Source organism: Mus musculus, chromosome 18 (genome assembly GCF_000001635.26).
Source record: "Mus musculus strain C57BL/6J chromosome 18, GRCm38.p6 C57BL/6J".
In the NCBI taxonomy this organism is placed as follows: domain Eukaryota; kingdom Metazoa; phylum Chordata; class Mammalia; order Rodentia; family Muridae; genus Mus; species Mus musculus.
Window position 1 is genome coordinate 5,136,236 of NC_000084.6, and position 12,774 is coordinate 5,149,009.

Consider the following 12,774-nt stretch of genomic DNA (forward strand, 5'->3'; position numbering starts at 1 on the left):
ATGGACAGATAATGTATATGCACATGTATAGGCATATGCACACTGGAAGGTCATAGCAAGAAAATATGGACATACACACATCTTCCTGCCATGGCTTCTGATTAAGAGTATAAGATTGGCTTTCCTGAAATGCTATGGTTTGAGTGAGAGTCCTAGGTTTCTGAGTGTCTCAGATAAGGTTTTACTGCTGTGAACAGAAACTATGACCAAGGCAATTCTTATAAAGACAACATTTAATTGGGGCTGGCTTACAGGTTCAGTCCATTATCATCAATGCAGGAGCATGGCAGCATCCAGGCAAACTCAGGGTTGGAGGAGCTGAGAGTTCCACCTCTTGTTCCGAAGGCAGCTAGGAGAAGACTGGCTTCCAGGCAGCTAGGACGAGGGCATTAAAACCCACGCCTACAGTAGTACACCTCCTCCAACAAGGCCACACCTCCTAATAGTGCTACTCCCTGAGCCAAGCATATACAGACCAACACACTGAGAATAAAACATTGTGATAAAAGCCATAAGAAGCAAATTGGAGATGAAAGGATTTATTTGGCTTACAGATTACAACCAACCACTGAGGAAAGTCAAAGCAAAATCCTGGAGCTGGAGGCTGAAGGCACAACACTACTTCCTACGGCACTTAGGGCCTTGCTTCCAGGCTCTCTGTCAGCTCCCTTCCCCACAGAGCCATAGATCTACAACATGCCCAGACCTGCATCCAAGGACGGTACCACTGACAGTGAGCAGGGCCTTTCCAGGTCAATTAGTAATTAACAAATTCCTTACAGATATTCCTATAGGTCAGCTCAATGGAAGTGACCTCAATAAAGGCTCTCTCTTCCCGGGTGAGTCAAGTTGGTAACTGACACTAAAGATAACAGTATCCATAGAGGGCTGCATAGTCAGGGCTTAGAGGTCAGCACCATTGGGAGGTAGGAGACAGTATAAGGGACAGACCCAGTGGTGGATCTTCTAATTACTAGGAACATGACCTGAAGGGGATTTGCAGGACTCTACTGCCTCCTTTCCTTTTATAACCCAGCTGTAAGTCTTCCCCTGCCATGTAACTCATGATGAATAGGCTGCAATAGACCCAAACTAAACCCAAATATCCCAAATACCACTCACCGCCCATACCCCCACCATACACATGTAGAATACGACATAGTACAGTATGTGGTGTGGATTTTTGTCTTTTTTTAAGAATCCTGGGGCCAGTGAGATGGCTCAGGAGGAAGAAACACCTCTACCAAGTCTAATGACTTGGGTTTAATCCTGGGCCCCATATGGTAGACATCTGGAGCTTTATATATGTATTATGGTGCTTACAAGACCCTTCTACCCACAAATAAATTAATTTATTATTTTAAAAGGAGTTCTGGTAACCTTACTAGGTAAATCCTTAAATAATCACATTGCTTCTTTCTTTCTGATAACAAAACTAATATGTACAAGCTTGTTACATTTTTTTGAAAGGTATAAAGTAGAAAAGGTGAAACTTGTCATTATATAAACAACACACACACAGTTGATGCTCTGGTAAGAGGTGCCAAAGTGGTGTGTGTGTGTGTGTGTGTGTGTGTGTGTGTATGTACATGGACATATATGTATCCTGATTTTTAACCATCATCTTGAGCTAGTAATTTCAAACTTGGCATTCAGCTCAGGCCTGCTTTTCAAGAGTAATAACTGCTTGACATTTACAGTCAGATATCTCACAGTCTGGACTGCAGGTCTCCTTCTAAATCAGTTGATTCATTTTGACTTCTAAGTGACTTTCTCATGGAGTCATAGAGCTATGACATGCCCCACAGTGCCATTTCATTGTTCATTACATTTCATGGATGTTCCAACAAGAGCCTTGTACCATTATCATGTGAATTGCCAGAGTCTGTTATTTTTTGGAGTCTCCGTAAACTGACAAAATTTCACAAAAATGTCCCTCACAAACATCATGGACTAGTGTCAGTTTCCTGAGACATTGGCAACATGAGTGGTAGCCTCTTCTCTCCTGGATCTTTATCTAATTAACTAATTGCAGGAGTATAGACTGAGCCTGGAGCCTTCTACATACCTCAAGTACCCCACTGGAGCTATGTGTCCAGACCCTTTTAAATGATTTTTTTTATTTTATTTTAAGATAAATGACTGGTCGCATGCCCGCCCCACTGCCTACCTGTAAAAATGCTTACTGCACCTGTGTGTGGGTGGGTGAGCCCCCGACTCCAGCTTGGAAGCTCTGATGGGCCGTGAGCAAGTCACACAGAAGCAGGTAGCCTCTCATAAGGAATAAGGTTGCACAGATTTAGAAAGAGATTGCTGTCTCTCCCCAGGAGCTGTGCGATCTACCACTTTTTGCTTTTCAAGAGTTCAATGGACAGATCTTGTATTCAGTGGTGTTCAAATAGCTTTGCTGAGTTGTTCCCACTTCCTCCCAGAAGCACTGAGCCACTGATCTAAGCTAGCTGTGCTCTAAACTCCTGCTGGATCTCAGAAGATAAGAATGAAAGGTGCTAACTCAGAGACTCCTCAGAGGGAGCTGAGCAAAAGGCACAGGCAGGCTGTTGTGCCCTACTGATGGGCTTCTGAACTGTGTAACAGCTCCCTCCCACCCACCCCCACCGATCTCCCAAACCCAGACACCCAAGTCCAAAATGATTCAAATTGTATGTAGGCAGGCCAGGCCTACAATCCTGGAGCTAAAGAGCCAGGTCAGCCTGAGTTACCTGGAAACAATCTGTCAGCGTGGGAAAGGCTGCGTTAGATCGGTCATCTTAGAGCACTGAGGAAAAGTAACTGCAAGTTACATTTCCCTCCCGGTGCAGGTGCCGAGTAGCTACCTGATTGGGACCTCTTTAGGATGCAGTAGAGGCAGGCTACCAGCAGAGGGGGCTTCAGGCTCAGCCTGGGAGCCCGGCTATGTCCAGTTGGAGAAAGGTAATGGTTTCAGAGAGCCAGGCCTTGGCACACTGGACCAACTTTATCAGAATGCCCTTTGGCTGGAGCCCAACGCTTGCTCAACACCAAGAGCTACCTGTTAACCGCTGATGGAACGTGCTGGCCATGCCCACCGAGAGCAACGGAAAGAAGCAAGTGTTGGCTGGCAAGTCCGCCTTTCCCTAATAGTCCATCCAAGACACGCCAAAAGACTGCCAAGACTTGCCAAGACTGCCAAGGTTGATAGAGTGTGGAGCCTCAGGAAGCTCCCACCTTTTTTTCTATCAGGCTGCCCCTTGGCAATTCTTGATGAAATTGCATATTGAATACATAGGGTGAAGCAGCCTTAGTCTGGCCTCTTCAGGTAGTTCTGTGTCACCCTTCAGGAGCAGGAGGCATTTGTACCACTGAAAAGAGCTGGAGAGGGGGTGGTGGAAGGCTAAGATTCTTGGGGGGTGGGGGGCAGAGTCTTCCAGAGGCTGCTAGCCTGGGGGATGTGACAGCTAGGGACAATTAAACCTGACTATGGCAGGGAGCCTGTGTTATCTAGTCCCAGCAGGCAGCCTGTGGTGGCTCCTGCCCTGAGATCTAGTGACAAAGCACCTGGGAATGTTGGGACTCAAATATGCACTGACAGTCAGGAGAGCAGCCCTCATCAGTCCAGCTCAGAGTGATGCCCTGCAGCTGCAGGCAGGAGTTAATCCACCAGGGAGGCCTCCCAGGGACAAAGCAACATGTCCTCCCATGTGTCCCTCCTTCTCTCTCACCTTCCTTGGTAGATATGGGGAACACAGGCAGAGCACCTCCATCTCCAGTCAGATCAGCTGGATACCTGTGAGGGACCACACAAGGCAGCCCTTGGCCATCTTCTAAGCCATGCTCACTCCCCACCAGGCCCTGACTGCCTACACTCACAACTGACTTTGTCAGTCTCACAGTTGTTGAGCACAAACTCACTTCTGTGCTCTCCACATCCTGCCTCCTGCCCACCATAGCATATAGCGAGGCTTATATCTGGATGTATCTTTTCTGACTAAAACAACCTCATATAAAATGTCATCCATTATTTATCAGTCATAAAATAGTCTGTAGTCCACAAAGAAGGAAAGCTGGGCTGAGCAGCACCAGGGAAGAGTCAGGAATTCAGTATCCCCCACCCCCACCCCTTTCCTTCTTCTGCTAAAAATGAGTGAAGCGCTTGGAACAGCCTGAGGGCTCAGGTCTGAAGCTTCCTACAGCCTGTTCCTGTGCCTGGTACAGACAATGTAGACCTGGTATTTGAGACATGCTGGCACTTGGGTGGTGCCTTCTGTGGCATCTGGCCTCTGTGACTCTCTTCTGTTTTCCCAGGCTCCAAAGAGATGAAGACTACCCTTCAACTACTCCAGGGCCTGAAGCTGCTTGGGGCCTAGAATTCTCCATGGCATGTATAAGCCACCTGGACTGCCTTTTCCCTGTCTGCCTCTTGCCCTTCTTGTGGGCCATCCCAGGCCTCTCCATAAATCCAGGCTGTTCTCGTACTTACAAGCGAGCGAAGGCCAGGGCCAAGTGATCACCCGCCTCTTCTCTCTGTCTCTGTGTCCGTCTGTCTCTCTCTCCCCCATTTCTGTCTCTGTTCTCTTGTCATTTACTCTGCTGGCACTCAAGGTGAAGAAGAGATGGTGACAGGCTCCTCACACCCATCTTTCAACCTACCAACTTCTTAGGACTCTTGTCCTGGAAGGAAGGTCTCAGACTGGCAGCATCCCTTCCTGGGAGGGAAGGCCTGGTTCAGCACAAAGGTGTCATGTTTGGAATGTAGTCTGCCTGGAGTCATTTCCAGGAACCCATGGTCGCAGCATTTGGAGTGTCCTCTGGTCCAGGGATCATATCCCCATTTTTCCTGAGTTCCTTGCTCTGTTTCTTCTGGCTGTTAACCTTCCTCTTCACCCTGACCCAGTTCACCTTGCTCTGCCCTTCTCTCCTACAGAGGCCTGTTCTCACAGAGACACCTAGGCCTCCAGCATTTTATCCCCAACTCCTGTGTGACAAGTGAGGGTCATGACCTTTGCTGTCTTCCCTCTGGCCATGGCAGCCCCACACCCTGGACCATGGAAGGGATGGTCCCGCACTGGTGAGCCTATCACACTGGCATACCTATGGGAAATAAGCACCCATTCTCCTTCAAAGAAGAGTTGGAGGGATGAAGAAAGAAGTAGGAAACCTGGAGTGGCGGTACAGGCCAGCAATCCCAACACTGAGGAGACTGAGGTAGGAAGATGAGTGTTTGAGGCCAGCCTGTTGTATAGGATAGGCTAGGCTCTGCTCAAAGAAGCAGAACAAACAGGCAACCATAAATCCAGGGCAAGCCACACAGGCTGGGCTCTGCTCTCTGAACATGTGCAGCTCATCACCAAATAGTGTGCCAGCTCTTACACAATCGAGCTGTGCACACACCCACCCACACAGGCAAGGCCTTTCGGGGATTGACAGCGAGGAGGCTTGGAAGAATTCCTGCAGGCAACAGGAGCTACCACAGTTTGTAATCTGTGTGTCCTACCCTGAGTTAGGAGTGTTCCTACATCTGTAGGCACTTAACCCTTTGTGACCCTGTGAGCAGATGGAGAAATGGATTTATTGCTTAGGGTTAATATTTGACTTGGCAACTTAAAAAAACATTTTTTTGTTGTTACAGTTACACATACATATTGTACCCACTTGCCATGGCACATCTGGGGTTCAGAGGACAACTGGCAGCACATCTGGAGTTCAGAGGATTACTGGTGGGAGTCAGTCCTCTACTTCCACATTGTGGGTTCCAAGGATCCAACTGAGGTCATCAGGAGCGGCAGCAAGCACCTTCCCCTGCTGGTTCTTCATTGCAAAACTTTCCCATAGATTCAGTCCTTTCGTTTACCCAGCAGTCAGCTTCGAGGTGTGGCCCATTTTCCTATATGGCGACAAGAGTTATGGAAGTCTGTTTAGGTTTGCCTGCTGTGCTCAGCCTCAGAGGCCACTGCCACGTGAGGCCCACCCCAGCCTATGCACACAGACTCAAGTCCCTCTGCTTTGGCCTTGCAAAAGCAAATCTCTCTCTCTCTCTCTCTCTCTTTCTTTCTCTCTCTCTTTCTCTCACATACACACACACACACACACACACACACACACACACACACACCAGCCAGCATACCTCCTGGGGATGGAGGGCCCCAGGCCTGCACCTGCAGGCCAAGTACGCCATGTTTACTTCATGCTGTTGGAGAGGAATGGTGAGGGTCAGTGCTGCTCAGGTTTGTTTGCCAGAGGCCAGAGGTCAAGGACCGCGCCAGACTGGACCATGGAGGCTTGATGTGCCTGCCTGGAGCACTAAGCATCATGCTTGCCTTTCTGGGTTCTGGGAAGCCTGCTAACCAAACTGGCCTCTCTGTCCACACCAATCCTCCATTTCCCAAAGACTTAGGGAGGGAAGTGAAGAAAAAAAAGCAAGTGCTTTGTGTTCAGGAAGTCCCAGCTCGTGGGTTCAATGAGTTAACATGAGGTCACTATATAGATCCCAGCTGCGGCTTGCACAAGAGGGGCCACAGCGGCAAGCAGGGTAGCATCCCTAGCTGTTTAATTTTTGTTCCTGTTTCCCCATGGGCCTCTGCTAGTGTTTCAACCCCTCACCTTGGGTTGGATGGATGAGTATCAAGTTACTTTCCCAAGATGCAAATAGAATAAGTCCTGTAGAGAAGGCGTTGGGCAGACTGCAGAGGGTTGACAGAGAACAACTTTCCACTCCTTGCTTGCCCAGACTCTCACAAGATGAATTCCAGCTGTGCTGCCTGTGGCCTAGGGTTGTCCCCTGCCCTCTGTGGGAGAGCTCCTTTCTTTCCTCTGCACAGCCAGGCATTTGGGAAACAGGCAGAGAGCAGGTGGGGTGGGGCCGGATGTGAAAATCAAGCCTGGAGATAGGCGCCTATGGGACAGCATTAGCACAGTGTGGGAGGCATTAGCACAGTCACTGCTAAAGCACAGAAGAGAACCCAGGAGCAAAGGCGCTTAGCCTTGTCTCTGGGTGAGGCTTCAAGGATGCCGAGCCTTCCTCACCTCTTCACTCCCTGGGCCAGAACTAGCATCAAGACTCATAGAATCTAAGAAATTCTGGTCTCACTGGCCAGCCTACCCAACTCACTAAGTTCCAGGCCAGCTCAGAGTTCTTGTCTCAAAAAACCAAAGTGGATGCTGCCCTCTGAGGAAAAGTACACAAAGTTGTTGGGACACACACACACACTCACACACCACATACATATTCACATACACACACACCACATACATACTCACATACTCACATACACACACACACACTGAGACTCAGACTCATACACACCACACACATACTCTCTCTCTCTCTCTCTCTCTCTCTCTCTCTCTCTCACACACACACACACACACACACACACACACACACACACACCAAGTCAGAGTGGATGAAAGACCCTTATATAGTTAGACTCCAAATCAGGCTGTGACCAGCTGCTCCCTGCCGGCATTAACACAGAATTCCCTGGGAAGTATGTGACTCACTGTCTTCCCCCAAATGAAGGAGTGGGTGTCAAAGGAGAGATGACCATGAACACTGCTTGCTTTCACCATCTGAGTGAGTGTGTGTGTGTGTATGGGATGTGTGGTGTGTGTGGTGTGTGTGTATGAGAGTGTGTGTATACGTGAGTGTATATGTGCTGTATGCATGTGGTATGTGTGTGAGTGTGTAGGGTATGTATGGGATGTGGTGTGTGTGTGGTGTGTTGTGGGGTGTGTGTGTGGGGTGTGTGGGTATGGAAGTGTAGGGATGTGGTATGTGTGAGTGTGTGGTGTATGACTGTGTGTGGTGTTTGTGAGGGGTGTGTGTGTGGTGTGTGTGGGTGTGTGGGTGTGTATAGTGTATGAAGGTATGAGTGTGTGTGTAGTGTGTATGTGAGTGTGTGGGTGTGTGTAGTGTGTGGAGATGTGAGTATATGAGTGTGTGTGGGTGTGTGGGGTCTGAATGTGTGTGTGTGTGTGTGAGTGGGTAGATGTGTAGTGTGTGAAGCTGTGAGTGTATGTGTAGTGTGTGGAGGTGTGAGTGTGTGTGTGTAGTGTGTGGAGGTGTGAGTATGTGTGTGTAGTGTGTGGAGGTGTGAGTGCATGTGGGTTTGTGGAGTCTGAGTTTGTGGGTGTGAGTGTGTGGGTGTGTGTAGTGTGTGAAGCTGTGAGTGTATGTGTAGTGTGTGGAGATGTGAGTGTGTGTAGTGTGTGTGTATGGGTGTGTGTGTGTGTGTATGGGTGTGTGTGAGTATGTATGGGTGTGTGTGGGTGTGTATGGGTGTGTGTGTGTGTGTGTATGGGTGTGTGTGTGTGTGTATGGGTGTGTGTGAGTGTGTGTGTGTATGGGTGTGTGTGTGTATGGGTGTGTGTGAGTGTGTATGGGTGTGTGTGGGTGTGTATGGGTGTGTGTGTGTGTATGGGTGTGTGTGAGTGTGTGTGTGTGTGTGTATGGGTGTGTGTGAGTGTGTATGGGTGTGTGTGTGTAGTGTGTGTGTATATGGGTGTGTGTGAGTGTGTATGGGTGTGTGTGTGTGTGTATGGGTGTGTGTGTGTGTGTATGGGTGTGTGTGTATGGGTGTGTGTGAGTGTGTATGGGTGTGTGTGAGTGTGTATGGGTGTGTGTGGGTGTGTATGGGTGTGTGTGTGTGTATGGGTGTGTGTGAGTGTGTGTGTGTATGGGTGTGTGTGAGTGTGTATGGGTGTGTGTGGGTGTGTGTGGGTGTGAATGAGTAGACTTGTATTGGGATTGTTTCTACTCAACTCCCCTTAAGCATCCAGCTCAGCTGCAAGAAAATGCTCTCATTTGTCTACAGAAATGGCTAACCAGGCCCTGCAAACGATCAATTGCTCTCACAAATAATGCTGACCCTATATCTCCCTGAGGTCTCAGTCAGTCACTCAGGGCCTGCAATTCAGCATGCAAGGAGTTTCCAACACAGTGCAGAGGCCCAAGCTGCTCCCTAACCACTGAGAGAGGGCTGCCAGCCAGCAGCCACCCACCTTCCCACTGGCCTCTCCCAGGTTAGCAGTACTGCACCTCCACCTTTTTCTCAGGCTCTGGTTTGAAACTGTAGTGGGTTTGGGGGTTTAATCAAGAATGGTAGCTTTCTGGCCTCTGAGAGAACCACTAGCCTTTCCAGACACTTCTGCTGACTTTTAGTTTTTAAATTATATTTTATGGGGGTTGGATAGATGGCTCAATAGTTAAGAACACTGGCTGGGTCCTTTTTGAGAGGTTTCCAGCACCCCCAAGGCTGCTCATAGGAACTGTAATTTCAGTCCCAAAGGGGTTTGATGCCCTCTTCTGGTTTCTGTCAGAACTGCTTGCATGTGGTACACAGACATACATACAGATAAAACACGCACAAAATAATTTTAAAATCATATCTATGTATTTATTTTGTGTTGAGGAGAAGTGGGGTTGTGCCCATGTCACAGGACACATATGAAGGTCAAAGGGCAATTTGTGGAACTTAGATCTCTTCTTCAATCATGTGGGTCCCAGAAATTGAACTCAGATTGTCCAACTTGGCAACGCTCGTGCCTCAACTCACTGAGCCATCTCTTTAGCTCGAGTGTTTAGGTATATAATCCTAAATACAGTCTTGCACCAAGCACTGTTGAAGTCATTCATCCATACATGTATCTAACATACTCATCAGATTGCGTGCCAATGATGATCCAACCAGTGGCTTTGGACAATTGCACAAAACGAAGGCCCTCCACAGTTCATGCTCTAGCTCAGGTACTAGGCTGCTGGAGTGTGGATTGCCAACAAGCAGCTTCAGGAGGCACAGAGCACTGGATGGCTATCTGGCTGAAGCAGGATTCATAGTCTCAGCTGGATCAATATATCAGAATTGAGGTACTCATGAGGAAGAGGTAGGGGACTGGGTAGGGTCTATCAAAGAGGCAGTATTCAAGGATTCTGGAGTGAGGAGGACATTTAAAATAGACCTGAGAAATGTAGCTCCTGAGAGAGTGAAATCCTGAGTGCATGTATGTTGTTGATGTGGGCGCAGTCATGCCCCAAGCCCCATAACCTCAGGTTCAGAGAGCTAGCTGTAGTGGAACTTATTTTGTGTGGCTGGACATTTAAAGAATCCCAGATGCTTGTCATCTGGCCCTTTAAGAATTTTTAACTGTTAGAACTGCTTGATCTTATGGTTGCCAGTGTTGGTTGCCTTTTGGGTTTCTGGAAACAGGGGAGGATATAAAAAGGCCAGCTGAGGCACAGCTGAGGCAGAGAAAGAGCACTGGGCCAACAGAAGAAGACAAGACAGTTGAGCCAGAAAACACTGTTAGAAGACAGATGAAAGTGGACTGGGCTAGCAGACTGAGAAGAGAGGCTGGTGGCAGTTGAGGCAGGAAATGCTGAGCTGAGCAGATAGGCTAGAACAGTCCTTACAGTTTGTAGCTGCTGGTGGGGAAACTGGGAAAATAGACCGTTCAAGCACATTGTTGGGGAACTGAGGAAGAACAGGTGGGAGAAACCTTTGAAGGGTCTGAGCTGGAAACTGGGAGGAGAGCTGGTAGAGAGGTAAGATAACCGGTTAATGTCTGTAAGAAAAGGAGACATTAAAAGAAACATTGAAAAAATAAGAAACCTCCACACACCCCTGCCCCTCCCCCATTTTATAGGTGGCACCCAACGTGGGGCATGAGCACGACCTTTGGGACCTGAAAGATGGTGAACTCTGCCTGGGCAGGGCAAAGCTAGAGGAAACTCTGGTGGAGGTCTCTGTTGGTTCTGATATGCAAATTGGCCATCCACCCCTGGCTATAGGAGTGAAAGACAAATCAAACCATCTAGTAGCTGGCTCCCTCTGAAGTTTCTCTCAGGATTGCTAGTGCACAAACAGGGACCAGGCTTCATGGGTACTTTCTATACACAACAGATGGCAATGTGTGAGTATCAACAGTGTGTGCTTTCTCCTCCTGTATATTTGGCCTGAAAACTCTTTTCCTACAGAGACTCCTCCTACAGCGATTACTGCATTTGTCTCTGTGATCAAGCTACATACTATATACCCTGCCTCCTATTTATCTGTATGTAACAGTCCCACCTCATTGTTCAGCTATATGCAATAGCCCCACCTCTTTGTTTAGCTGTATGCAATAACACTGCTCCTGTTCAACTCTGCGTAGCAAACACACTAAGCTTCCAGAATGATGATGCTTCCCCATCAGAGAGCCCAGCTTTTCTGTGTATCTGCCTGTGTTGGCTTTTCTTCATTTCCTCACCACTGCGCTCAGGTGTAAGTCCCTGTGGGCAGTGCAGAATATAGCAGGAAAGCATCCAGAAAATCATTAACGTGGCTTCTCACGGCATGGATGGAAACTTCAGGCCTCAACTCTTCCGAGAGTAGTCATGGCCACAGCTGAGAAGGGATTAAAAGCTGTGACCAGGACCTGCTGGTAGGACATTGCAGCAGTACCTGGGATTGTTCCCAAAGGGTCACTCTGCTGCCCAACTGCCTGAATCTTGTGTGCTTGGCTCCCAGTGCTTCCCACAGGTTCTGTGAGCTGCCTCTTACTTTCCCAGTAAATTCCTCCTCCATTCGCACTGAGCAGAGGTAGCTTGAAATCTGATCCCTACCTGGTATAGAAAATGAGTATATACCATTAAACACTATAACACTTACAAAAGGGAGGATAGAGCAACTGGCCCCCATCATGAGAAAAAGACATGGGGACCTCTGGGTACTCCCTAGTCTTTACTAGCTACTTTCATCTTGAGGGTTGGGACTGGAGCAGAGCAATGGCTATATTGCGTATCGTGTGTGGGCTTGCTTTAGTACTGGGTGCCTCTTGGTGAATAAAAACACTACTGGAGATGCCCCCTCCAAGTCCAAATATCTCAGGGTGTGAAATGAAATACACATAGGAAACTGGAGAAAATGATGAGTCTCCATGTAACTAAATACAAGGTGTCAGATTGTGGGATTTCTTGCCCAGAGAATAAATTCTCAGGGCTGTTTCTTTCTGTATATATATATTATGAGGAAAAGATCATTGGTGTACCAACCTTTACATCATCAGATCTTAAAGAAGTAGAATTCATTTAGTCAGAAAATACTTTATCCCAGCTGGCTACATTTTATGTATCTCTGAGTCGCCTTGCTGGCTTCCTGGAAGCTGGTGGGTGTAATTCATCCTGCAATTGTTGCTCATCCCCAGCCTGTGGAGGCAGCACAGGGCTGAGGTTGCTGGGAACAGGATGCCAGATGTGGGCAAGACATTGTCCACAGAGAGCACAGGTTTGACTCCTACAAATCCCAGTCCCAGGTGACTGAGTTAGCAGATGGGGCATTTGGGAGATGACTCTGAATGTCTGGGCCTAACAACCCCTAAAGGTTTCCAGGGTGCTGCTGCTGGTGGAACTCTAAAGAGGTGGGGTCTAAAAGACGGTTTTAGGTCCTTGGGGTGGGGGGCTCTTACAAGGGGGCATTTAGCTGCAGATAGCACCCCTTTTATTTTCTGTCCTTTGGCCATGAGGTGAGCAGTTTCACCCCACTGTATACTCCAGCCATGGTGTGTTTGCAACAGTGCATACCACAGTCTGGAGCCCCTAAACCTCAGGGCAGGGTCAACATTCCCCCACCTCTAAGTTGATTCCCACAGGTGGTGATAATAGTGACAGACTAACACAGGTGACTAGTCATTCCCCAAACATGACACCCTTGCAAGAGAGACTCAAGAGGGAACCAGGTGAGAAGATGGCAGCCATCTCTACAACCCAAGGACATCAAATCTGCCGAATCTTTATCTGGACTTCCCAAGCTCCAGAACCATGAG

At 48.2% G+C, this 12,774-nt stretch overlaps 1 long non-coding RNA gene across 1 annotated transcript; it reads right to left on the bottom strand.

Moving 5' to 3' along the window:
• Positions 1-339: 339 nt before the first annotated feature.
• LOC115486421 lies at positions 340-6,564 on the bottom strand. Its single transcript, XR_877160.2, has 3 exons — positions 6,101-6,564; positions 2,721-5,860; positions 340-483 (listed from the first exon to the last, which is right to left on the bottom strand). It is a non-coding gene; the product is annotated as an uncharacterized LOC115486421 (long non-coding RNA).
• Positions 6,565-12,774: the final 6,210 nt, after the last annotated feature.